Here is a 25,515-nt window from a genome sequence, read left to right as displayed (position 1 = left end):
ATCAAAATAATAAAAAGATTTTAAAAAACAGAGAAAACAACCGAAAAACAGCCGGTTGACCTCGAGTGAAACGTTGTGAGAAAAAATTGAGGGTGTGCTTGAAAAGAACATTTTTTTTGCTGTTACGGTCTTAACGCTCAGTATTCCCATTTGAGTGTTATCTCTTGATCAATTGCTGTTTATTTTGTTTTTTTTACAACTCCGCAATGTAGATGGATGCCACATCATCTTCATCAACACCCCTAGCTTCAAAAATTGCAATGAGTACCATAGAAAACACAGAAGTAAGTGCATTGAAAAAGGAAATCAAGCTCTTGAAAGCAAAAAAAATGAACAACAAAATCAGGGAACCAAGGGCCAATCAAAAAATTTTAACTATCGACTAAGAGGGCAGAAGAGATACAAGCACAAGAATTTCTTGATAGTATTCAATCCACTTTTCGGTGCACGACAAGTTTTATAATGAAACGCAATAAACTTAAATTCTTGGTGTCAAAATTAATGAGGACTGTTTTAAAGCGTGTCACACCATTTCCAATTCCGGAAAAGATTACCAACACTGCCAAGGCTAATTTTAGAGTGTGAAGCTCAGATCAAAAATGAAGCAAACAAACGGAACATGATCACTGCAACACAATTGTGCAGTCTAAATGATATTTGAAAATTGTATGGCGAAGACAAAATTTGTCAAAATTAACGAGATACAAGGTTTGGACTCAGTGAATGATGATATAAAACGAAAAAAGCATTTCGAAATATCATCTACTGATGACGTTGTCAACTCACCTGGATACAAACGCTATATTATTCAAAAAGAATAGAAACAATGACGTCTCAAGTACTCAGTAAATGTAATTAAAAGCTCAAATATAACTTAATTCTTTTTGTTTCGATTCATTAATGCAATTGATATGAGCAAAACGTAAGATATGCGGTAGGAACTTTTCACCAAACCAAATGTGGGTAACGTCTTGATGTTTTGTTTATTCTGCCGTAATTCTCCTTGAACTTCAAAATAATGAGTCAGATAATAGTAAGATTGTTGTTGATGAAGATAGAACAAGTTAATGACTCAAAATCAACTAAAAAATTAAAAGACTGTTTCAGCCCTTTCCTTTTCGGTTGTGATTTACGCAACCAAGAAGATAGGGAACAGAAGAGCAAGGGAGCAGAAGCTTTTGATTTGTCACTGGTGACTTCCAATTCCGCGAGCAACAAACAAAAGAAACAATTACATAATAACATAGCAAAATAGTTGACAGTTTTATACAAAAAAAATAAAGAAATCGACTGTATTAGGGTGAACTGTATATCGAACTGTTTTTCTACGTCAACAATGTCAAAAAAGATCTGTATACCATGAAACTTCCAATTTGCTCTTCAACACATTCATTAAATTCCTTTAAACTTAGTCGAATTTGAAATTTACAGTAATAGCTTGTCTCAGAAACCAGAAGTAGCTTTTTGTACTGAGATATGACTCAATCCTAATTAAAACAAAAACTGTTTTTCTTTGAAAGGTTATCAAACCATTTGGTTTAGAAAATGTCGAAAAAAACGTTCTTCTGAACAACAAATTAGATTGAAACTCTTAAGAACAAACACGGTTTACTTGTAGTTGCTTGTCGCCGAATTGCACCAATGAAGCTAATTTCTTGTTGGTCGAAAGATATCTCAACATCCTAAACAAAACGCGTACAATTTAGGGATATATTAGCCATGAACAGTCTCAGCATGTCAAACAACGATGAGCCAACGAAGGCATGAGAAGGTAGAGGTACGCTCATTGACGCAGTTTATCTAACTTTCATAGAAACAAGAGTTTTTATCAACTTGTATGACAGATCATCACACAGTGAAAAAATTTTTTGACTTAGATGACAGACGACACGAGAAAATTTAATTAAAACTCTGAAAAGCCGCAATGGGCATAAGCTAGATAATCTTCTTTAATGAAAGACTCAAAAAGATCGCACATATCAATTTGAGGTCAACGGAAGAAGCCTAAAAATCTTGCTGGTAGACAGTGTTTCCAAAAATTAACACAAAATGAAATGAAGCAATAATCAATCAATTGAATGAAAACTTTGTACGCGAAAATGAATAATAATTGGATTGACAATGACGTTAAAAAATAATGACAAAAAAGTCCTTTGAAGAGACCTGCAGATACAACTAGATCCAGAAATTAACCAAATCTTGCAAAAAAGATTGTTAAAAAATTAGATCAACCATCCGGTCTGAAGTACACAGCTTTTATCAAAACCTACTTCATAATGAATTGGCAAAAAAACAAGAAAACTAATTTCAGCTTCTTAGTTGTTTAGCCAGCAATTCAGAAACCTGTGAAGTTTTGCTCACATTAAAATAGAAGAATTGAACAAGTTCTTATCAACCATTGGGAAAAAACTGAATGCAGAACTCAAAAGAAAGAAAAGTTGATGTTACTATAGAAAACCAGAGTCAAAGATCGTTTTTAACATCAATAACTGAAAATAAAGTGAAGTACTCTACTAACAACCGTAAAACCAAATGTAGCCTCGATTGCTATAACTTGAACTACTTTTTTTATTTTAAAATGTCTGAATGTTCTTTTACAACTATCGTTTAACAGATTCATAGAAGCTGGATAATAAACAGAGTGTATGAAAAATGTAAATATTATATCGTTTTACCAATATAGAAATAAAGGTGAACTATCAAAATTAAGGCCATTTTCGTTGCTACCAATTATAGGTAAAATCTTTGAGCGAATTATCTTTGATTGATTTTAAAACAACCTAAACGTTTTCTTGATTCTCTCGAATTCGCACTTTTGTTACAGGGACCAGAAGAACGCGGTCGATCAAATTGCAACTTTAATAAAGGAAAAACGAGCAAATCTGCACGACAACACTAACAAAACAAAATGCACCTTTCTAGACCCATTGAAAGCGTTTGATACTGCTGATCACAAAGTTTTATCGCAAAGGTGTAATAGGTATGACTTCGTGGTCCAATATACAACGAATGACGAATGGAAACCATTTTTGTCCAAACAAAAGCAATATAAATCAAAAGAAGAAAAAAGACTAAACAAAAGTTTCTAGAACTAAGTATGCCACAGGATTCCGTTCCTTGACTTCTGTTGTCTATTATATCCATGATTGACTCAAGCTTGCCCCTGAAAAATCAGTTGTCATTTTAAAGGCCGATGAAAGTCTTGTAACGAGCAAACGTTCTGCACCTAAAAATTTAAAATTGATGAAACTAACGATGAAGCATGAGAAATGTTAATGATTGCCTCATAAAAACAAACTCAAACTGAACATGGAAAAATTTAAAACTATGTAGTGACAGAACTTTTGTCGATTTGCTCCATCTTTTATAGACTGAGAAATGTTTTGAGAAAAACACAGATGATAAAAGCATTCAGAACATGTATACAATCAACAACACAATATGGAATCTTGGCATACGGGTCAGCAACAATCGCAGCAACTAGCGAAATCGATAAAGTTATCAAGAATATAGAAGATATAGACTACGAGAAATAGATAAAATATCGTGCAGCTAAAATTTCCACGAAAAAAAGTTGAACGCACTTACGAGGAACAAGTAAAACGTAGGACTTATTCATCATCAGAGTAATATTCCTATGAGTTACTCAAATAAACATTAAAAAAACGCAAGGGGACCTTGACTTATTTTGCCAAAGGATTTCTCAATGCAAATCTACTCTGATTGGTTAAAAAGCGGTTGATTAAAAACAAGATAATTCTAGATAAAACTGTAATTCACAGTATTTCAATAATAATTAGGATAAGGCAGGTCATAAAATTGCTTCTCGGCTACTATGATGAAATAATTGAAAAGATTGAACATATGTCTAAAGCAGAATTAAATAACTTCTGTCATCAATTTTTAGATAATTTTATTTTATATAATACAGATGTTGTTAGAATGTTCTATGACTTTAAACATCGCAGCTCAAAGGTGTTCCTAAACCGAAATTATGTTTTTTGCCAAGTTTCATGGTACGTCGACAAACACTTCTTCTTTTTTTCATTGCTATGCATTAATAACGATAATTCTCAAGATATTTAATGAATGATGGAAAAAATTGTTATTATTATTTCAACTCAACCTTAATTTTTTTTCAGAACTTTGTTTGCGAAAAATTTCCTGAGTTGTAGAACAATGGCTAATGTTTGCAAACGCCATTGTACGAAAACGATTTGGTTTTCAATTTTCTCTATTGTCAAGCTCCGTGATTTCTTAGGTGTCTCCACAAATTGCAGTTATATTAATTATAATGCCAATTAATATATTCATTGGCATTTTAATTGCCATAGTACTTGTTTTAGTAACTATTATAGGATATTATAGTATTTATATTAGTGATTGGTGACAATTGTTTTTAATTTTAACAGCTTTGGTGACTTCACAAAGTTCAACTTTAAAAAGAGCTAATAGTTTTATAAGAGTAATTGGTTATTTTGCTAAGTCAATTAAATTTAGCAAGCGAAATGAGAAGGCAAACATTTAAACCATTCATAACGCATTTTCAGAATTGATTTTTATATTTACCAGCAAAATAAATGAACCTATAAATAATTGTAATCTAATTATGACGGCCTCAGCGATTCGTGGGACTTGATATGAAACTATCACAACCAAACGTGTGATCAATTTGCCCCAGCAAATACTCGTGTTTTAAGAATATCAATTTGGGGTAATTATGTACATTTTACTGTTTTTGGGTCATTGGATCACGTTAGTTTTCGACGCTTCTTAACTTCAGCTCTTTTTGACGGAAAAACATTATTATTTATAAAAAATTTCTTTATAACAGAGTTGAAACAATTTAACAAAAATTGTATTGTTTATTTCATTCTCTGAAAACTGTCACATGAAAAATTGATAATAGAACAGTTCGCTCTTTTTTTTGTTTTGCATGCAAATGAATATAACAATCTACTTAATCGTATGTTTCTTTGGGATAAGCTAATCAAACTCCAAACCATGAAATAATCATTGTTTCGCCTAAGAAGTATCTATTATTTTCTGAGCACACATTTGATGAGAAAAATTTGTAAAAATTGGGCACAAACTCAATTTTGTCAATCACTTTTGTTTTATATTGACATGGTCTTAATTTTTCTACTACGTGTATAGTTCTTTGTCTGCTCAATATTTTTTACTCTAAAAGACATCATCAAATCATTTTTTAAAAACCGCATTAAATTACAACCAGGAGTTCCAAAACAGTGTGATATGTTACAAAATACTCAAATTTTCTACTACCCTTTTTTATATAGTAATGAAAATTCTCGTATAATCTTGCAAGGTCCTGTGCAAGGAGACACGTCGTTCAGTGTTGTCTCCAAAATTACTGCAACGTTTTGAAAGATAGCCCTTATTTTGTGAAAACACTATTTAACAAAAGGCGTTTCGGCGTTTCAAGGCGCAATTAGCTGTTCACAAGAAAAAAGTTTTCGGCATGCATGTTTCTCTGAAGATTTCGAGTTTAAAGTCAAATCAACCTTATTGTTGAACTCTTTGAACCAAGTAAATTAATTTACTTGGTTCAAAGAGTTCAACAATAAGGTTAATTTGACTTTAGACTCGATCTCTCCAGAGAAAGATGCATGTCGAAAACTTTTTTCTTTAATTGAAACAAACAAAATATCAATTTTTCTTTATTTTTAAAATTGAATGTAAATGTTTGGTCAAAGTTGAAGGAAACACATATATCACACAAGAATAGAAAACAATCCAGGGAATTAATTATTTTTACTGGGAGATAAACATTGTGTATAAATATGACAGACGATAAAATAAAAATATGACAGATTTTAGAAGAAAATCTAATTCAAAATTTTGTTCGGTTCTGAAGTTTCAAAAACAGTTTTGTGCTTCTTTGGCCCGAAAAATTGTTTTCAACAATTAATTGTTAAATGAAAATAGTAAACTGATTTATGGCGAGCTTATGCGGACAACGAAAGATGATCGGCCTGAAAAATCATAAATATCAAGATTTATTTCTAAGAATCTTTCAATAACTTTAATCCTAACAAGATCTTACGGGATAACTCTTTTGCGTCTATCAGAGTCAGAGATTAATGGAATTTGACCAATTTGCAGAAAAATGCTAATTTTTATGGCAAAATAACTACTTCTGAAAAATGGTTTCTAGAAGACTATCACAATGGTTTTCCAAAATGTCGAATTGTGAGATTTTAATTGTTTTCTCAAAATGGGTTTGTGTGTTTTCTACGATTTGAAAGGAGATTTCTAAATTTGAAAGGCCTCCAGTTGTGCCTTTGTTTACGCAGACTTTGTATCGTTTCTTCTCTAGTTACGAGAATTTTGTTTCAGTCTTATAAACCTTATCTCACATAAATTAAATTCATAAACTGCTATATATCTAGCAGCTTGATTATTCCAGTAATGAGCTTTTATGATTTCCTAAGCTTTCGTTAAAAAACTCAATTTTGTACATATTTGTTAAGATGAAAAACTAGCAGTTGAGTCTAACATTTATTACCCGGTCAAAATATTCCATGCACAGACTCAGTGGAAGGATCCAATAAAACTAATTCTGCAACCTTGAAGCAATTAAACAAGTAGGTCAGTTTCCAACTCTTCGCTTGTACGGGATTCTAGGCGGTATTTGTTTGCAAGGCGGTCCCAACTAAAACAGGTTTTAGCGTGATCCAATATTATTTCTAGTTTGAAAACTGTAAACAACTGTTTTTGTCTCGAAGCAGTTCAAGTTTATACTTCACGCATTCAAATCTGACACTCAAATTAACATAATTCACGTTTTACTACTTTGAATCGCGGCGAAACTTTATGGTCGATTTGAGATCACGGATTTTATCTTCGGTGAGGCGAGGAATTGTGGCGCGAAGAAATAACAAACGCATTGATTCGGGCTAAAAGGTGATTAATTTATATCTAGGTTAATATATCATGCTGGGTGAAGCCGGAAATAGCCACTTGTGCAACTTAGTCGCCCGCAAACATCTGGACATTTTTATGTCAAGTAAGACCAGATTTTTACACAGAACAAGTATTGAGATATGAGTGACTTCTAACCAGATATGTGGAACAAATCGAATTAAAAACGTACCCATTTCAGCTGTTGAGAAATATTCCGAGATTAAAATATCAATAAATATTAAACAGATATTTAGAGCAAATTTAATTAGTAGTGTAGCATTCACCAGTTAAGAAATACCCCCAAGATCAAAAACAATTGAAAGGTTTTATCCATCTATGCTGTTTGGTGACTTATTCGAGAGCCTCTACCCTGGACCTTCAAAATTTATTTTTATTTTCAGGAAGGAAAGAAAACTAGCACATGTGATTCTACCAGTTTCTAAATTATGTTGATGTTTATTTTATAATAAGTATTCTTAACAATTGGTTTATAACTTTAGTTTAAAAAACTTGTATTTTGAAAAAGCCGGAATTGAGCACACTTGTTGAGAAGCCATTCATGACTTAATCAGTGCTGATTCAGAAAAAAATCCAAGTATCTATCTGATCAATGCTATATCGCAGCGCTCTGATCTTATCACTATGTGATACTAAATTCAACAAAGGCAAAAAACATCAAAAATCTGGAAACCAAGGCACAAATAAATGAAATGCATTCCGCATGAATTTTACTGTTACTTATTTTTCATTTTAGTAAGCAAAAAGGAACCATCATTTTCGAATCAGTACCTTCAATTAATAAAATCAACGAAATAAAGATAAGAAACAACTGATCCCAAAAACTCGTAAAAAATTCACAGAGAAGGAAAAATTGAGAGGTCGTGCTAGTACACAATTCCCTGAAAAAATAATTCAAAGTTGGAATTTGTACTTGACGGTATTATAAAGCAAATAGCCACGGCGATTAAAAAACCTCTGCGCCTTTGGTTAAACATGTGAACGACACGAAATTTAGAGTTGGATCCATTTTTCCTGACATACTATCCCTAGTTGATAACAAGAGACAGTCTTGCAGGATCTTGAAAGACTGTTGCAGAAGAAAAGTAATCTTGCCAGATCCTGCAAGTTATGATTAGTCTTGCAAGAATCTATCCAACATTAATCGTTCATTGGGTAAATAAAAACTAGGATCCAACTTTGAGATTCGAACAGAGAAAACAAAATCAAATGCTTCCACCTAAATATAGGATAAATTGTTATTATCATTTTTTCTGAAAACTTGTGATTAATAATCTACTACGTTACGTCTCAAATAACAGCTATGGACGTGTATTGAAGTTCAGTCCAATGTAATCAAACTATTTGAATCAAGAAAGGGCTTTTTTTACTTTTTTTCCCAGAAAACTACTGCACACAGCGGATTTATGGAGTGAGAAAAAAATCAAGATCTCATTTTTAATTTTTGTAGGAATTAGCTCGGCATCGCTAATACAATAAAAAATCAGGTTAATGAGACCCCTTTTTGTACATAGAATGAAACGTTTTATTTCAGAAAAATCAAGTTTAAAGCTTTTTATTTACAACACTTGTTTCAGAGAGCAACAAACTGGTCTAGGCTTTTGCCCTTATTTTAATTTGATTTTTGTCTTTTTGAGAATAGAATGCAGCAATCATTTGTTTTCGACTTGAGCTTCAGACCAAACCACTAGATTCTGACATAAAATTCGCAAGATTAAAATGTCCTCAAATACATAATAAATTTATACGAAACCAAAACTACGGATTTAGAGTAGTGATTCTGGTAGATTGTTTTTTAGTTTTTATGTTTTTCTTCGAAGATTTCGAACTTCCGAAAAGAAAAACAGAGACTCAAAGAGGTAAAATGTAAAAATTTTCACCTCATTAAATTTTGCGGTTCTTAGACTCACATGTAGAAGCAAATATTGGCAACTATCCTTTTCAAAATATGTGCGAATTTAGCTAATGACGCATCTTTAGAAGGAAATCTAGAAGGAAATCACACTCTCCAGAAAATGTCGGTCGGACTTTCTACGTTTAATTGCAAAGAGGTTTTCCGACAAGCATATAAAAATTTTCCGTATTTTGTATTCAAATTAAATTCTTTCAGAAATTTTGCAATCACAAAAAAAGACTAAATTGTCAATTGATAATGGAAAAAGCATATGATTGTTGAAAACCAAAAAAAAAAAACAAAAATTGTTTCAAACTTGTGGTTTAACAAACTGTGCCGTCCTAAACTATAGATATCCGTTCTTTTCTATTGAAAATGGCAAACGTCTATTCAACGTCATCGAAGGTGATCATATTACCGTCGTTTGGCCATTCGTGGTAAGAAACATCTACATATTATGCATAAACAAAAAAAAAATCTGAAATAGCTGCTTTTCAGAAAATTAATAGTTCCTAAAAAAACTATATGGCTCCTGCAATTCTATGCGTAGCAAAGTTTCAAGGTTGCAAAAATGACTACTAATTTCTGTCACAGAAACCTTTGCGAGTACCCGAAAGCAGCCTATATGCGTTGAATAAAATTACGTGTATTGTTTGAACCAAATATATGCCGTCTTTGTTCGGCAGGCAAAAAGAAAAACTCCTTAGCACAATTTAGACAGATAAGTGTAGTACAATTTGAAACGCACAGGCACAGACAAACATACAAACACACCGCAAAATTTAAAAACACAAAAAATTATTCAGATACAAACCCCAGCACCACAAAAAAACTTTTATCAAATTTTTTGGACACTGGTTTGTTATGTTCAACTAAGTCATCCTCATTTTCGAATAATTAGAAAAAATTAGGTCAGGACGGCTTGAGGCAAACTTTGAAATGAAGCTTTGTGTTTCTATTTGTGTCTAAAACTTATAGTAACTAGCTCTCTCTCTCTCTCTCACACACACACACACTCTCTTACACGCACATACCACACACAATATTTTGTCACATACAGGCGCACTGCCATACATACACCCACACAAGAGCATTCACATACACAATCCAAAATACACTTATATATCCCGACAGAAAATATTACATCTTTTTTTGAACTGATCGTTGGCAACTGATCTTTACCCACGGATCGCATCAATCAATTATGTCTAATTTGTCAAATTTGTTTAATCTGGAAAACAAGTTGTTGTCTTCTTGAGGCCATTTGTCTCTTTTTTTGTAAAATTGACAGCAAAAATTGAAATAAATTTCGAAAAATTCTTCCAAAATTATTGTCGTTTTGGATGTTTCATGAGCATACTGGGTCATTTCTTTTTTTTTCTTAAAAATCTCACAGCGCTGTTACTAGTTTTTTTCAGTAAACCCTACTTAGTTTTGGACCAAATTTAAAACCGTAACATGACGCGGATATTAAGTAATTTTTTTAATTCTGTAGATTTCTGACAGTTTTCGCACTCGGTCTCTAAATTCGTTGGGGATATCTTTGAATCAATAAACATTTTTAAGTTTAAGTGAACTGAAAAAGAAATATATATTTTTTATCTTTGGAAAACAATCTTTGCTTTCTATGTGAACACTTTTGCAATCAATAAACTGTTTAATTTTGATTTTTAGAGACGCCCACAGACTGGAAAAGATCAATTCGAAGTTGAATCTCAAAATACAGAACTGTAAATTAGTTCACTAATTTTCAAAAAAAATTATGGACATTTTTTATGTCTTTCAACTTTGAAGTCGATAAACTCACAACTCTCAAATTTCTCTCTCAAATATCTCTCTGAAAGGTCTGTTCTGACAACATAAGCAATTAAAATAAACAATGCGTGAAAAGATTAAAATGTTTACGTTTCAATAATTTATTTTGTTGATATGATGTTCATTATATGAAACCAGTTTTTATGACTATGTTTCAAAGATACCGCAATGGCTAGTTCTGATGAAACAAGAGAAAAACTGCAAAATCAGCTCTAGAATTTAGAAAAAAAACATTTTACTGCTTTTATTTTTACATTTTCAAAGATGGTTTTTTCTACTTTGAAAGCTCTAGTTTGCCTGGTCTTTTTTTAACCAAAAATGGTTCGATACAATGAAAAATTAGTTTTTACAGTAACTTTGGATCGGCAAAGAGTTTTTAAAAATCTGAACAAAATTGTTAGAAGAAAACAAAAAAAAATTATTTTGCAAAATATTTGGCAAAATAGTCAAAATCGTTTTTTTTACTTACTCTAGACAATCAAAGCTTCCTTTTGACCTAACAATTTTCACTACAAGTTGCCCCGTTTGTTTTTCATAAACTTCAACGCACGCGATTTGTCACCCCAACCGCACCCCAACCGGATTAGGATATTCAGTAGTCCATAAGTGATTTTCTCGGACCAGAGAACGCGTTTGTCACAAATTAATATGCTCTCTTGTCATTCTCAAAATTTTATATTAAAGTGCTTGCCATCATACGCCGCTTTTTGTCCTCGGTGACTCAAGATCAACATTTTCAAAAAGTGTGATGAAGCCGCTGCAATTTATAAATTCAAAGAGAGCCAAATTGATGTCCTGAATAGAAAAAAGTTGCGTTCACACATACTGGTCCAATCCAACAAATGGCAGCTTAAACGTTATCCCTGTCAAATATTCTAAGTTGCGCATTCAAAAATAGTCTTGCTACAACTATATGAGCAATTTATTTAGTATAATTGCAATAATTAACTCATACTGCTCCAAAAATGATTATTGTACTTTCAAAAAGAAAGTTTAGTGTTATTAAATTTTTTTGCAATCTAATATAATTTGCTGACCTTTAGGACAGACAATGCCTAGCAGTTTGAAGGAAAATTATTAAAAATAAATACAAGCTTCAAACAGGAAACTCAATTTTTCCTCCAAATTTCTTGTTGTCTATATATTGAAAAACAATCAAAACTTCAATTTTCCTGTAAGATTTTAAGCAAAAATAAGGAAATTATGTAAATGTTGCGACCCCAACTTAGTTCATTTTAAGATCCAGTATCGAATGCTGAAAACGTTTCTTACCTTTCGATGCATCCTGATGAAAGCACTTGAACACAAATCATAGTAAACGGGAATATCAAGTGAGACAGTTTCTCGCGCTAATGAATGGAAAGTTAAGAAATGGCATTTTTAAGTTTCTTTCTGATAATCTTTCTGATAAAACAAGATTTTTTTAACGCTCATTTAACTGAAAAAAAAATTCTATTTGGAAAGAGAAGTTCTCAATTCTGTTCTTATTAAAAATTGTAATCGGAAAACTAATGTGGAGAAGCAGCAAGTATGTAAACAAAACAGTTCTTGGAAATGAGATGGAAAAACCAAGAATTCAGATTTGAGTCGGAAAATAATTGAAATAAAAACAAAATCAACACCATTTTTTTGTCACCAGCGCTCTCTCTGTTAGTTTATGGGTCTGGTTGTTTCCAATGCAAACTTTTCATAGTGATAGCTATCATAGTAATTGGAACTTCTAAAGACTAGAATATAGAGCAGAAAAACGTAGTTCCAGAGATCTGGTGGGCCCATGAAAAACATAATCATTTTACTCCGCAAACGAAACTTTCACAAAAATAGCCGTTGTTCTCAATTATATACTTTTTCTCATAAAAATTTTCAAGAAAACAAAAAAGCATAAAACGTTCAAACAAAGTCATCAAAAGTTTTAAGGTGCACGTTTTTAAATTATCGCATACACGCATAAAAAATTTTTGTTCCGACCACACTTTTGCAATCAACTGTTTTTTAATTAATTTTGGCCGACCGATATATTCATTATACGTACAGTGTTGTGAGTGGTATCACCAGAATCGAAACCGCCACTCATAGAATATCAATATAAAAAGTTTTTTTTGGGGTGAAAATTTTCTGAGGAAAAATTGAGGTTTAAAATTTTGCGAACAACCGGGATATTTCCGTTTCTTTGTTCAAAACGATAAGTAAAATTGATGGCATCACTATTATTGATTTACTTTTAAAGCCAATGAAACGTTCGATCCAAATACAAACAAAAACGGTTTGATCCGACTTATTTGGTTAAATTATAAAAAATTCATTCCTTCTAACAGAAAAATGCACAAAAAATGTTTCCCTAGCCCACTTTGGCCATATTATTGGAAGTACAGAGTAAAACACAGCTGAAAAACTTTATGCTCTTAGATAAAACATTTTTCACATCAATTTCCGTCAAAATGTTTTGCAATTATTTGTTTGCCTGTTTTTCAGTTATTCAAATCGACATTTATCGTTAATTCATTTTATTTTTTGTTGAAATAAGATCCTCTTTCAAAGACGTATGTTTTACAGCTTATACTGTTAGAAACAATTACGCAAGTTTAACAGAAACGCATTAAAAGTAAAGCCAGTTTAGATATCATCACAGGCAAAACGTTTCAATTTGCGTTGTGGCATTGTATTACCAAAAAATTCCTGCCCTTCTTTTTTTTAATTCAATTACAGACAATCCAGTTGTCAAATAGATGTTCAGTTAATGAGCAACTGCAATTGCTTACGCCCTTTGCTTATGTTCTTCCTGTTCAGTGAAGAGCTCTAAGTTTTAATGGCAAAAGTGCTTTTGGAAACTTTTTACGAATTCTTGTGTTTTGCCAGCATCTAATATTCTTTGTGTAGTCCCATGCATGACACAGTTTCAAAAAGAAAATAGGTTTCAATTAAAAAAGGAACTGACAAACCATTCAATTTATTTTTCCAGTCGACAACTAACTGTATTTAAGATATCGCTAGTTATGTTTCTCTCAATTTCTGATCAATTTCTTAATCTGATTTCTTTGAACTTGTAGCTTTATCTTATTCAGGAGCTCTAAACTCCCTAAAGTAAAATAAAAATGATTATGCTGAGTAGTTTTTTGTTTTACCTATTTTGCCTTTTCTTAATTCTACTACTTGTCAAAAAAAATATGCGATTTTTGGATAATTGTCTGTATTTGGTTCCTTTTCCATATCTCATAATATCAGAACTTTTCAAAAAGTTTCTACTAGCAACAAAGGAAGTCGTCATGTTTAAGGAAAACAATTATATTGTTTTCAGCAAAAACTTGCTTTTAGTTCAATTTCGACACTGCTCTCGAAAACTAACTAATTTTTTGGTTTTTGCTTTTTCATGATGTTTTTTTGTAGTTGTATGATAAATTTTGAACACTGATAATTCCTAATTGCTTATCATGGAGGTATAGGAGAACTTTTTGAGTACCTCTGGTAGATTGCTAATGGTTTCAATTACAGATTCCAATAACTCTATTGTGAATCAAAATTCAATGTCTTCAGCTTTTGCGTTTTAAACGATGCTTTTATGACATTGACACTCTAAGTTTTTGATATTGGTCACTATTTACCGTTTGCTTTTTTTCTCTCCTTGTTCTACCCTCTTGAAAAGATAAACTGCTGGAAGTGAGGCCCGAACAAACATTTTTAATCTTTTCAATTTATAGATAATCTTTTAAACGGCTTCAACATCTTGTGTTTTCGTGAATTGTTTTGACATGTCTAGTTTTTTTTACCGTATTTTTTGTTATTTCGTCTTGTGACCTAATCCCGCTAATTACAGGTCCCATTGTCTTCCTGAGTGGTTATATCTGGTTGCTATGACCTTTCAATATATTTGGTTTCAAAAATTCAATAAAATTTATTACTTTGCCCCTTTTGTTCTTCCTTTAATTGCCTTCTTAACTGGTCTAATTAACAACAAGTCCCCTCAGTTTTGTACTGAAATAAAAGTTAGCTTTTTCAGCTAGGTCTTGTCTGACTATTTATTTTTTAAGTACATTTTTTCAGAGTTTTCTTTTGTTAATGTTTTCTTTGCTTATTTTGTTTTTCTGATCGATTTTCTGATCATTTTTTTAAACTCATACTCCAATTGTTTTCGAACAGTAGGTGGATTTTTGAAAGTTTCTTATCTCTTCTCATTTGGTATATAATTAAGTTAAAATGTGGATGAGTAGTTTGGAACATTGTGCGCAAACGCACATTACCAAGCCTCCTTGTATTATTAGCATTTTTTTATTTCAAGACTTAATTTTTTCGAAAAATTTGCTTACATGACAGCAATTGTCAACAATTCGCTCAAAAATGTGTATTTTAAGTATCTCCTCAGGTGGCCTTTAAAAATTCTGCGAAAACTTTGCAAACGGTACTACGCAACCACAATATCATAGTAAAGTTGAATTTTTACCGATAGGTATAGATGCTAGCGACCATTTGTCGCAAGTGAATGACGACAGTTTTAACTTTTCCTGCAGGCTATCCGAAAGAGAACAAACAAAAACTTCAGAGGCAATTTTGTTAGAAGAGCGCTAGTGTGACGTCAAAATACCGCAAATACAAAGAAGGAACAGATTTTTTTCCTCAAATTTATTCGTGGCAAAAATAAAAACAAACCCGATGCAATTTTAGATCTGAATATAAAAGAAAATCCTGTAATTTCTTAATTTGAGGTTTTTTTTAAATCAAACCTGAGACGACTCGACTCGAATGGACTCTCGAATCTCTTGTACTTTTTATGCATCGGTCGAAATAATCGAACCGCTAATATAAACATTTTTCAGCTTAATACAAAAGAAACCTAATTGGAACAACGTTCCGGTAAAACTTTGTCAAGCACCATAAATGGTTAAGTTCTTACCTTTTCGCTTGTTCGGCGTCTTCGTAAAAGTAACTACAAAAATCTGATGTATTGCCTATGAAGTAAAATTGTAGAAAAAAATATTGGAATACTTATATAAAAGGAGTTAAGTGTGATTTTATTAAAATAAAGTGAAGCTTAAAAGCCGATTTGTTCTAGTGCAATTTGTGAATGGAGTGAATGGAAGTGGCGGCTGCCAGTAGTGAAAGAAAGTGTCCGACGGCCTTTCAGAAAGCGTGACAATCGCCCATCCTCTCAAAATCTTTTCACTCCTTTCTCTCTTAAATCGCCACCAACTTCCGCTACATTGTTAGGAGAAGCAGTTTTAATGGACCACGGTACTGGGGTAATTATACCGATGTATTAAAAAGCCGAAATTTGTTTAAATTTGTGCCGAATAATACTTTCCGACGTCCAATGTTGCAAACGGAATTTTTTTATTCAGGTTGAGAAGGGAGAACTTTTCGTCATACGGTTTGATTAAAAAATGAGTGAAAAAATCTTACAAAAAACAGCAGAACAAGTTCGGAAATACAATCCAAAAAATTAATTGAAGAACTCAAAACTCCTATATCTGATCCGCAGACTAACTGATTATTACAAATCAAAAAGGCATATAGTTTCACAAATATAGAGAAAAGCAATAACGATATTTAAATTGTATACATTTTCGAGATAATTGTGTTCAATACCATGCTTTTCAATCAAAACTGTCACAAGGAATCATATTAAAATCATGTCATTTTTGCTAAAATGGGCAGAATAACTAATTTACAGTGGAGCATAAGGTTGTTTGCACATCAAAGATACAAACAGAGGTAACAACAATTTTTTTAAGCAAAACTGGTATAACTTTGTCAAAATTTAAAAAAATTGATCAAGTTTTCAATCCAATGTCTTCCAAAACAATTTTAGTCAAAAACACTTTACCCACAGACACCAATACAAGCTTCGAAAAGACTCCATTGACCCCCAAAGATTAAAAAAAAATGAAAGAGACCGAAAAATCTCGCAAAACTAAAAAAAATGGCAAATTTAAAAAAAATTAAGTTTTCTCATTATAATATCCTCAAAACTAATTCGCTGTCACTATAAACTATTCACTACCACATCATGAAGCCCCTAAAGGCCGGAGAACTCAAAAATTGTTTTAAAAAAACCAGTGACATTCCCTTGCCCCTCAGTCTAGACAAACTCAAAAAATGTTAAAAATCTTCGAAAAACTTGCAAAAACTTGTTCCAATTATAAAAACTGCTAAACAATTCGTCATATTAAAATGTTAAAAACCAATGCTTTGCCACCAGAGTTTACGAAATATTCTATTATGAAACCCCAGAGGAGTTTCCCTAGAGCCTGTGTCTGGAAAAACTCCAAAAATTGTTTTTAAGTTTGCGGCACCAAAACATACAGCTCACAAAAAGGTAAATGCATCCCGCAAAAAACTTGTATCAAATTATCAAGAACAAAGACAAAAGTCTGAACCACAAACTAATTGACGGATCTGATCTACAACACGCGTATAATGGAACGGTGTTTAAAAAGGACCAAACGCTTTGAGAGCCATAACGTCTCGGTATTTCTGCAAATACAACTCTCCAAAGCGGACAAAACTCAATATCTTTCAAATATGTGAGTACAAGCATCTAGTGCTTGCAGTAAACAGGTCTTCAACTGATGCATATTACGCTCTCAAGCGAGTGGGATTGGATAATGAAGAAAAAGATCAAATTCTAGCAAAAATTCTACGTTACGGTTTTATCAAATTGGTAGAAACGCCTTTGGATGCGAATGAAGTCTTTTTTAGGTTACAGCGTCTCCTTTTCTCGCAACATGCATTTGAGCTGGAGAAATGGATGAGCTTTAACGAAGCGCTTGCCGCAGCAATATTCAAAGAACTGAAATGGATGAGCAGGACAAATCAATTTGGGGTTGAACAACATACTGAGGGTTATGCAGTGTCTGGACTTCATTGGAGTGTTACTTATGATAGTCTTCAAGCGTGCAAAACTACCAACAAAGAAGTTGCAACTTCATTTTCCCAGAAGAAGCAGACCCAATATTGTTTATATTTGTCAATATTGTTTCAAATACAGGAAAGAGTGAGAAAATGTCAGCTGGAAACGTGGTTGTACTAATTTTTCTCTCTATTTATTTAATTATATTATTCCATGAAAGGATGGAATAATGTTTTTCTTTATAAAAAACGAACCAGGATTAGATTTTGGATGTGGAGTTTTTAATTTGGTTTTTTAATCTGTCGACCCAATTTATGATAATTTGTTGTTGTTACAAATTGGTGGGCAAGTAAACAGAAATCGGCTAATAGTTGAATGAGGAATAGAATAAATGAACATTAAATCTGAACAAAAGATAGGACGTTGGGAATTTTTGATAAAGAGAAGCAGGAAAGGAAATGTTGATTTAAGGGCGTTAGAGCTCAGACGATGGATGAACAAAAACTTCTGAACAAAAATTGATCCCGTATGTTCAATTAAGAGACGATCGATTCGTTCACATCGCTGTGGCCCCCCAAAACCACCCCTTCCCTTCCCTCTCTACCACTGTTGCCAAAAATTTTAAAAATGCCCCAATACGGGCAAACGATTTAGGTTAATTGAATATTATCTTTCTCTCTTACTTAAATAAAATACATCTTTCGTACACTTACTAGGGGAGACAGTCACGCATTCATCGGCGGTGGGGGGGGGGGGGAGGGTATAGAGCACTGTAGAGGTACGTGTCGGACTATAGGGAGCAGAGTGGATGATGGGGGAGGGGTGAGGAGAGTGCAGGAAGGTACTGCGGGGCTGCAATTATACAGCAAAGGAATGAGGTGTAAGAAAGGTACATTGGCTGGTAAGTTAAGGTCAGCTGTCATACCCAGTGATTAGCCCCCACTCAACAGCAGGATTAGATTTCCCAAAAATGCGACCATCACGTCATCAAATTGCGAGCAAATAAGCTTGAACAAATCAACTCCGTCTGAGATGTGGGAAAAGAAAAGATGACACAAAAGGGCACGTAAAAGAACCCCTGAATGTAGCTTAAGGATAGCTGCTTAAATACGTAATTGGACAAAAGAGAACGATTCCAATTACAAAAAGATTTGTTTGAACATCGCAAAAAGTGAGTCTTTGATGTAAACTATGCCACAATAATACCCTCCCAGAATTAACAAAAACTGATAAATTTATACGGAAAGGCGGTATGCTTGTATTTTGCAATACCGCTTCAATACCTAGAACTAACTAAAAAGCCTCCCTTGTATACAACAGACACGAACGACATTATCCCGGCTAATCCGATATTATTAAAAATTTGGTCGGCAAATTCTGAGCTATTAACTAAAATCGGAAATGCCTAAGGTGACGTTAGTTTGAGTGAATTCAGTATCTTTTCAGTTGACTGGGGGCGCTCAGGATACATAAGCGAATTGTGATATTTTTGGTTTCATAAATGAAAATGGTCCAACATAAAAAGACTGTTCTTGAAATTTCACAATTTTCACAAAAGTGTTCAATATGTCATTCTTGCAATTGCCCGAAAACAATTAAGATCTCAAATTTCAAAAACGCATCAAGATTCGGAAGCTAGTTAAGGTCACATTATATGTTTATTGTTCTTTATCGATCAATGTCGTGAGAAATTTGAGAATCTTTTGCAATTCCAACATTTCGGCCATTGTTACAAACCAATAAGAGACGGAGGGAGATTTCTGTGGATCATATATAGAAAAATAAAACAATAAAACAAGAGCGGGGTAAAATTATGCCAATTTACTATCAAATAAAATACTCAGCTAGAATTTGAGTTAGCGTTACCTAACAATCATTACCTAACGAAATGTAATGATTTTGTAATGAAAAAAGGAGGCTTGAGATTAAATCTGAAAACTTTGTACCAACTTTTGGCTACAATGTATCCCACTTCCAGGTCGACCACCTTAAATCTTTCCTGGAAAAATAAACAAATTCTATATAGTTTCTTATCTTACCCATGACCATATTTGATTTCCTTGAAGCTATAGAAGGAACATAAAAGCCTTCCGTTACTCATGCAGAATCCTGACTCTTGAAAATCAATTAGAAAACTGTAGATTCAAGACATTGTTACCGAATATTCATAGGATCCTGGAAACTATATTCAAAGTCAGTTATACAGTTTCTCGTATACCCTATCAAGAACATACTAGAACGTGGTTTCAAAGTAAGGTTACAGGGTACAAAAATCTACGTGAAAATTATCACGCCTTCTCGTCCTTTGCTGTTCTCTGAAAGTCAACGCGGTTAATTTAAAAGCCTGAGCTACAAATCCAACTTGAAATTCTCTCTTCCATGTATTAAGATTATAAAACGGAATACACTTACTAACGCGAGTAACTTTACTAAACGCCCATTAATGTGCCAATTTGACCCTGTTAACGCACCGTAATGATGGCCCGCACCAATTTTCAGGGTTTTCGCGGACAACCAATAATCTGACTGACTGGCTCTGGGTTTCGCGGACCGTAAAATCAAGAATATTTGAATATACACAGTGGACCACGTTTGGAGTAAAAAAAGTGCGCTGTCTGTTTTTTTGGCGTATCGAATCAACCCCTAACAAAGTGCACCTCTGTGGTCAACTGTACCACACCGGCATTTTTAGTGCCATTTTCTTTATTAATTTTACGAAAGTGTTCAAAAGCAACCGTTAAAATGCATTTTTCATTGGGTTTTGCAATTTTTATACGGTCACGATCACCTTTTTTAGTTCAGAACTCAGTCAGCTTGTTTTATTGTCAATACCTGTATTGGCCCTTTGTTCGTGAAAAGTGATTGTAGTGATCATCTTGTGACTTGAACTAAGTTTCGTAAGGAGCTTGAATTAGGCTTAAACTATTATTTTATATTTTACCGATGTTTGCAAATAATGACTTCGCAATTGTGGCAAATATTTAAAACTTTGTGGGCTTCTCTTTTATAGCCTCATTACAGTTTTATCTCGGAGCTCTCGATCTGCCAAAGGAGAGTTTCTCGTGTTCAATATGCTCCTGATCGGCAAAGAACTGTAAAAAAAAAAGAAAAGATTTCATTGAATTTCATCGAAGTTTCGTGTAGTAACTTAATTGGCAAAACTTAGTTCACATACATGGCAACAAACTTTTAGGCGATTGAGGAACCCAAACAAGATGAAAGGTTCCGCCATGTACTCAAAATTCACACTATTATTTGGCAATTGAATTGAAAATTCAGCGAGCAGCTGATTTGTACTTAAAACGTATGGTAGGCTAACCTTTCTTTGTGTGGAAAGTTCTAAGTAAATGGGAGGAACAGATTAAAGGTAAAGTGAAGGTTGTCTCTTCTTTTAAAATTGGTGAAAGACGAGCGATTGATGAACAATAAGCAAAGGTAAGCATCGCTTTTCCTCATTCTTTATGACCAAAGCACTCTTCATAAATATTTCACACTAGCGAAAGAGAGCGGCCAATTTATGATTTAATTCGTTCCAGCTTTGAAGGTGAAAAGATTTCTGCGAAATTAATTCCAACCCCTCCTCCGCTTCTTCTAGTTTGCCCATTTCTGTGCCCAAATTGGGAAAAATAAGAAGGAAATTAGGAGCAAATGAGGCATCACCTAATTGGAAGGCGCCAAAGTCCCTAGAGATTGAGATGAGTTTCAAAAAGACTGAAACAGATTATACTTCAATTTTAAAGAAAAATTACGGGCCGCGTTAGTTCATTGTAGCCTTGTACCTCAACTTCTCACACACGCAATGTATGTGCGGACTTTTGCAGCTGAGGTCAATTTGAATTAGTGTTATTTTATAAGAATAGCACAGGACTGGAATAATAATTTTTCGCAAAAAAGAGTATCACATCCTGGACCTAATGTCGAGTTGGTCGACAATGCGCTTACCAGTCATGTTACACTGACCAAACTCAAACAGTTAAAGAGAAATTTCACTCGACAATATGGTCTAGAATTAGCGAAGCAGATGAAATGACGAAGTCCTGAAAAGGACAGTCATTTTAGATCACTGGCTAGATAACTTCTTGCACTATTTGATAATTTTTTGCACTTGCAGAGCACTTTGGTTGATCTGTAGACTTTGGCTAAAAAAGATAGGTAGCAGATTCCACGAAACGCTCTTACATTTTCTTTCATTTCAGAAAAGGGAGAAGCTACCCTAAAAGTCAAAAACGGAATGAACACATTGCATCTTCGTATTTCACATCAAACGCTTGACTTCATGTTTGCCCAAAATAAAAATAAAAAATGCCCTCAGAGCGGTTCATCACTTTTTTAGGTCCAATGAGTTTAATATTTTACCAGTCGGTTTGGTTGCAATACTGCCCCATTCAAAAAATATATAGAACTACGCGGAGTTTAATAATATACTGCTCAAGCAGGATACTGTGGAAGCAAGATCCTTGTCAATAAAATTATTTTGAATTTTATGTCGATGGGAAGTTCAGTAAATGTTTATGGAAATTAAAGACATTTCAAAAATCTTATTAAATTCAGCATGCGATCATAAACAGAGAGGTGTAATTAATTGTTCTGAACAAAGGAACTCAATTTTTATTCACAGTCTGCGTTTCACTGATTTTTTCCAAAAAAAATGACCGCTTGTTGCAATTTGATCCTTTTCACGTACTCCGCATTCAAAAAAATTCTAACTTTGAAAAATTTTTCGAAAAATTTTTCCTTTCAATGGCCGCATTCAAATTGCCGCATTCAAATCAACAAAAAACACCATAATAAGGCTTCCAATTTGAAAATTTCAAGCGGTCAAACACATTTTCAACTTGAAATCGAGTTCATTTCAAATTAGTAACCCGGGCTTACTACCCAAAGTATTTCAGTACTGAAACTGAAAATCTCCATATTATCTTGTAAAATCAGTACTGAAACAGCTTATTTACATAAAAAATAGTTGGTCATTATGCCCAAAAAAAAGAACAGCTATTCAGAATGTTCAGAATAATTTCAGTGCAAAATTAGTAGTGTAAAATTTTCGAAAATGTTGAAACATGCTGAGCATGTCAGAAAAGCATGCAAAATGCACGCCAAATGCATGAAATTTGCTGTAAGGACACGTTACCAGTTAAAACATCTACATACATGCTACATACTGTGTGCATACTACTACTTTCACTGATACTGGATATTTCGGGTTCCGTCTGGGGCATGTTCGGGGTGCAATCGGGGTGCGTTCGGGATGCGTTTGCATAATTCTATAAACAGAACAGGTATATTTTCGAGCTTCCGGGTCACTTTACTGGTGTATTTACGATATCCCGGGTCACTTACAGGTGTCTTTATGATGTCCCGGGTCACTTTAGAGGTGTTTTTATGATGTCTCGGGTCACTTTACAGGTGTATTCACGATATACCGGGTCACTTTACCGGTGTATTTACAATTTCCCGAGTCACTTTACAGGTGTATTTACGTTTACATTTAAAAACTTTGTTTGTTTTGTTTGCATATGTTGTACTTGAAATTTGGCAGTGTGTTTTCGGTGCTGTAATTTACTTCTATTCACCCACTGCAAAGTATTGTAATTTGCAAATGATGCTGCCATTTTGCAATTTTTCAATGTATTTACTTCTCTTCGCCCTTATTGTTATTTGCAAATGTTGTATTTGCCATTGGGTTTAACCTTTTCGATGCATAATTACTTCCTTCACATCGTCTTTTCAATTAGCAAATGTTGTCAGCCTAAAATACTTTGTTTTTTACCTTTCGCAGTGCGCGAGCGAGTGTGTGCGTGTGTGGGCCTCTTTGTGAGTGCATGTGTGCGTGTTTGTGTGTGTGTGCATGTGTGTGTATGTGCGTGTGTGCATGTGTGTGTGTGTTTGTGTGTGTGGGATATGCTTGTGGTGTGATGCAGAATGGTGGGAATATGCCTGTTGTGTAAGGCAGAATGGTTTGAATATGCCTGTGGTGTGAAGCAGAATGATGTGATTATGCCTGTGCTGTGATGCAGAATGGTGTGAATATGCCTGTTGTATAATGCAGAATGGTGTGAAGATGCCTGTGGTGTGAAGCGGAATGGTGTGAATATGCCTTTGGTGTGACCGACAATCAGCGCTGAAACCAGTTAAAAACAGTGTATTTTAGGCGGGCTGACAATCAGAACTGAAACAAGTTTAGATCAGAATGGTTTTAGACTGACAAGAGGTATACAATAATGTTAATTGTTTGTTAACATTATCGTATACCTCTTGTTAACTGATAATCGTATGAAAACAGTAGTGGAGAGATCAAAATCAGGTTAAAGACAGAATACCAATTTGACGCTGAAAAATAGGCTGATCAGTCTATATTTTGACATGAACATAATATGTACAAGTGTAAAAATGGCTATATACAGTCTATGGATTTACACTGGTTCAGTACTGCAATGCTCTGGACGGTCAGCTCAGGAACATATTTACTAACGTTTGGAAGATCAAATCGTGTGCAGTATTCAAGGAAAAAAAATTAATGAAGATTTAAGACATAGCAACTATCGCCAGAAATTATTCTTGAATTTTTATGTTTTATTATCCAATGACATGTATATAAATGGCCAAATTTAAGCAACTTATGAAGAAACTTTATCCTTGAAAAACTCCACTGCTGCAACTTTTTTCAGGATGCTGCAAATATGATTTGCTGTTTCTAGATAACTTGAGACGAAAATCAAGTTTTAGTGTTTGTCTTATTCAAGATTGGTTCGTTTTGGTTCAAACAACTTTTTCTTTTATCGGAAGATAATAAAATTTCTAATACGTGTCTATTACATTCAATTTAAATCTGTCAATTGTCGAAAGTTTTCTATCTAACTAACATAATTTTTCTTCGGTACATTTTGACATCTCACAGCTGCTGAAGTTTGATCCTTATAAAGATCTGTAAAAAGTATCTATTGAACACATGTACCAGTACTCCAGTGTCACAGTAAATCAGTTGTCAATCGTCATGCCAAAAAATAGTAGATGAAAGACTGAGTACTGATTCATTGTGGCCCAAGAGAGTTTGTTTGTGCATCATGTTCAATTCAAAACGGCATAATGTTCAGCAGTCTTGGGCGCATCTGGGTGGGGTCTTGGTGGCATCCGGGTGGCTTTGTGGGGGCAACCGAGTGGTTCGAGTGGGGGGGGGGCATCCCAGTAGGTTTTTGTGGCATCCGAGTGGGTCTGGTGGCCCGCCGAGTGAGTTTTGTAGGTTAGCAGCTCAGTGGGTCAAGGGGGCATCCGAGTGGTCTCGGGAGGCATTTATATTTCTTCATAAAAGATTTTTAAAATAACAAATTTTTTGAAAGTTTTTTGTCAGACGGATCATAGCAAATTCAGAGGAAAAGTCGTCATAAGATTCCGAATTTTACTATGATCCTTTTATGAAATGTCCAATAAGTGCCTCAGAACTCAGCTCATAATAAAAATCATAATGGAAATGCTATGATTCAGTACTGAATTCATATGAGACCGAGATCAGGGTAGCAAACAACCAGAATGCATGAAAAACGAGGCTCCATTGTTTGTGATGTTTTTTTTTCTCTTTAAGGCCCGACGTTTATTCAAGTACGGACTGAGCTCGACAGTATGAACGAAGTTTTTCACTTAAAACCTTAAACCTTAGTTCTAATGTGAATATTTATTGATTGATGAATTAGGTGAAATCATTACTGAAACAGTTAAATTATTTCAAATTCCCCCTTGCTCGCATCCTTGAGTTTTAATTGTAATTGAGAATTTTTTGAGAGAGCATTAAATGATTTATGTGGGTTGTGTCTGTATCGACTGTGGGTTGTATAGGTTTGATTTTAAGAAAAAGAACAAGTTTTACTTCCAAATGATTAGCGAAATGATCACCCTTATTTGGGGCTTAAGATATAAGGGCTTAATTTAGGGCATCAAGTGACCCTAATCGACTCTAAAAAATACTCAAGAAAGTTAAGGGAGACGATCCCAAGTTACACGGTCCAGCACTTACTTAAAGTCTATA

The 25,515-nt window shown here is 33.8% G+C and overlaps 1 protein-coding gene across 1 annotated transcript in view; it reads right to left on the bottom strand.

Annotated features, from left to right (window-relative positions):
• Positions 1-15,603, bottom strand: part of LOC142339265 (muscarinic acetylcholine receptor M4-like) — an 88,971-nt gene extending 73,368 nt beyond the window's left edge. The window contains exon 1 of the mRNA XM_075389155.1: positions 15,540-15,603. The gene's annotated coding sequence lies outside the window, so the exon portion shown is untranslated. The remainder of the gene's footprint in view (positions 1-15,539) is intronic.
• Positions 15,604-25,515: the final 9,912 nt, after the last annotated feature.

Source organism: Convolutriloba macropyga, chromosome 5 (assembly GCF_964194025.1).
Source record: "Convolutriloba macropyga chromosome 5, txConMacr16.3, whole genome shotgun sequence".
NCBI lineage: Eukaryota > Metazoa > Xenacoelomorpha > Acoela > Convolutidae > Convolutriloba > Convolutriloba macropyga.
Note: the sequence above shows the minus strand (reverse complement) of the source record. Positions and strands in the feature narration are given on the sequence as shown.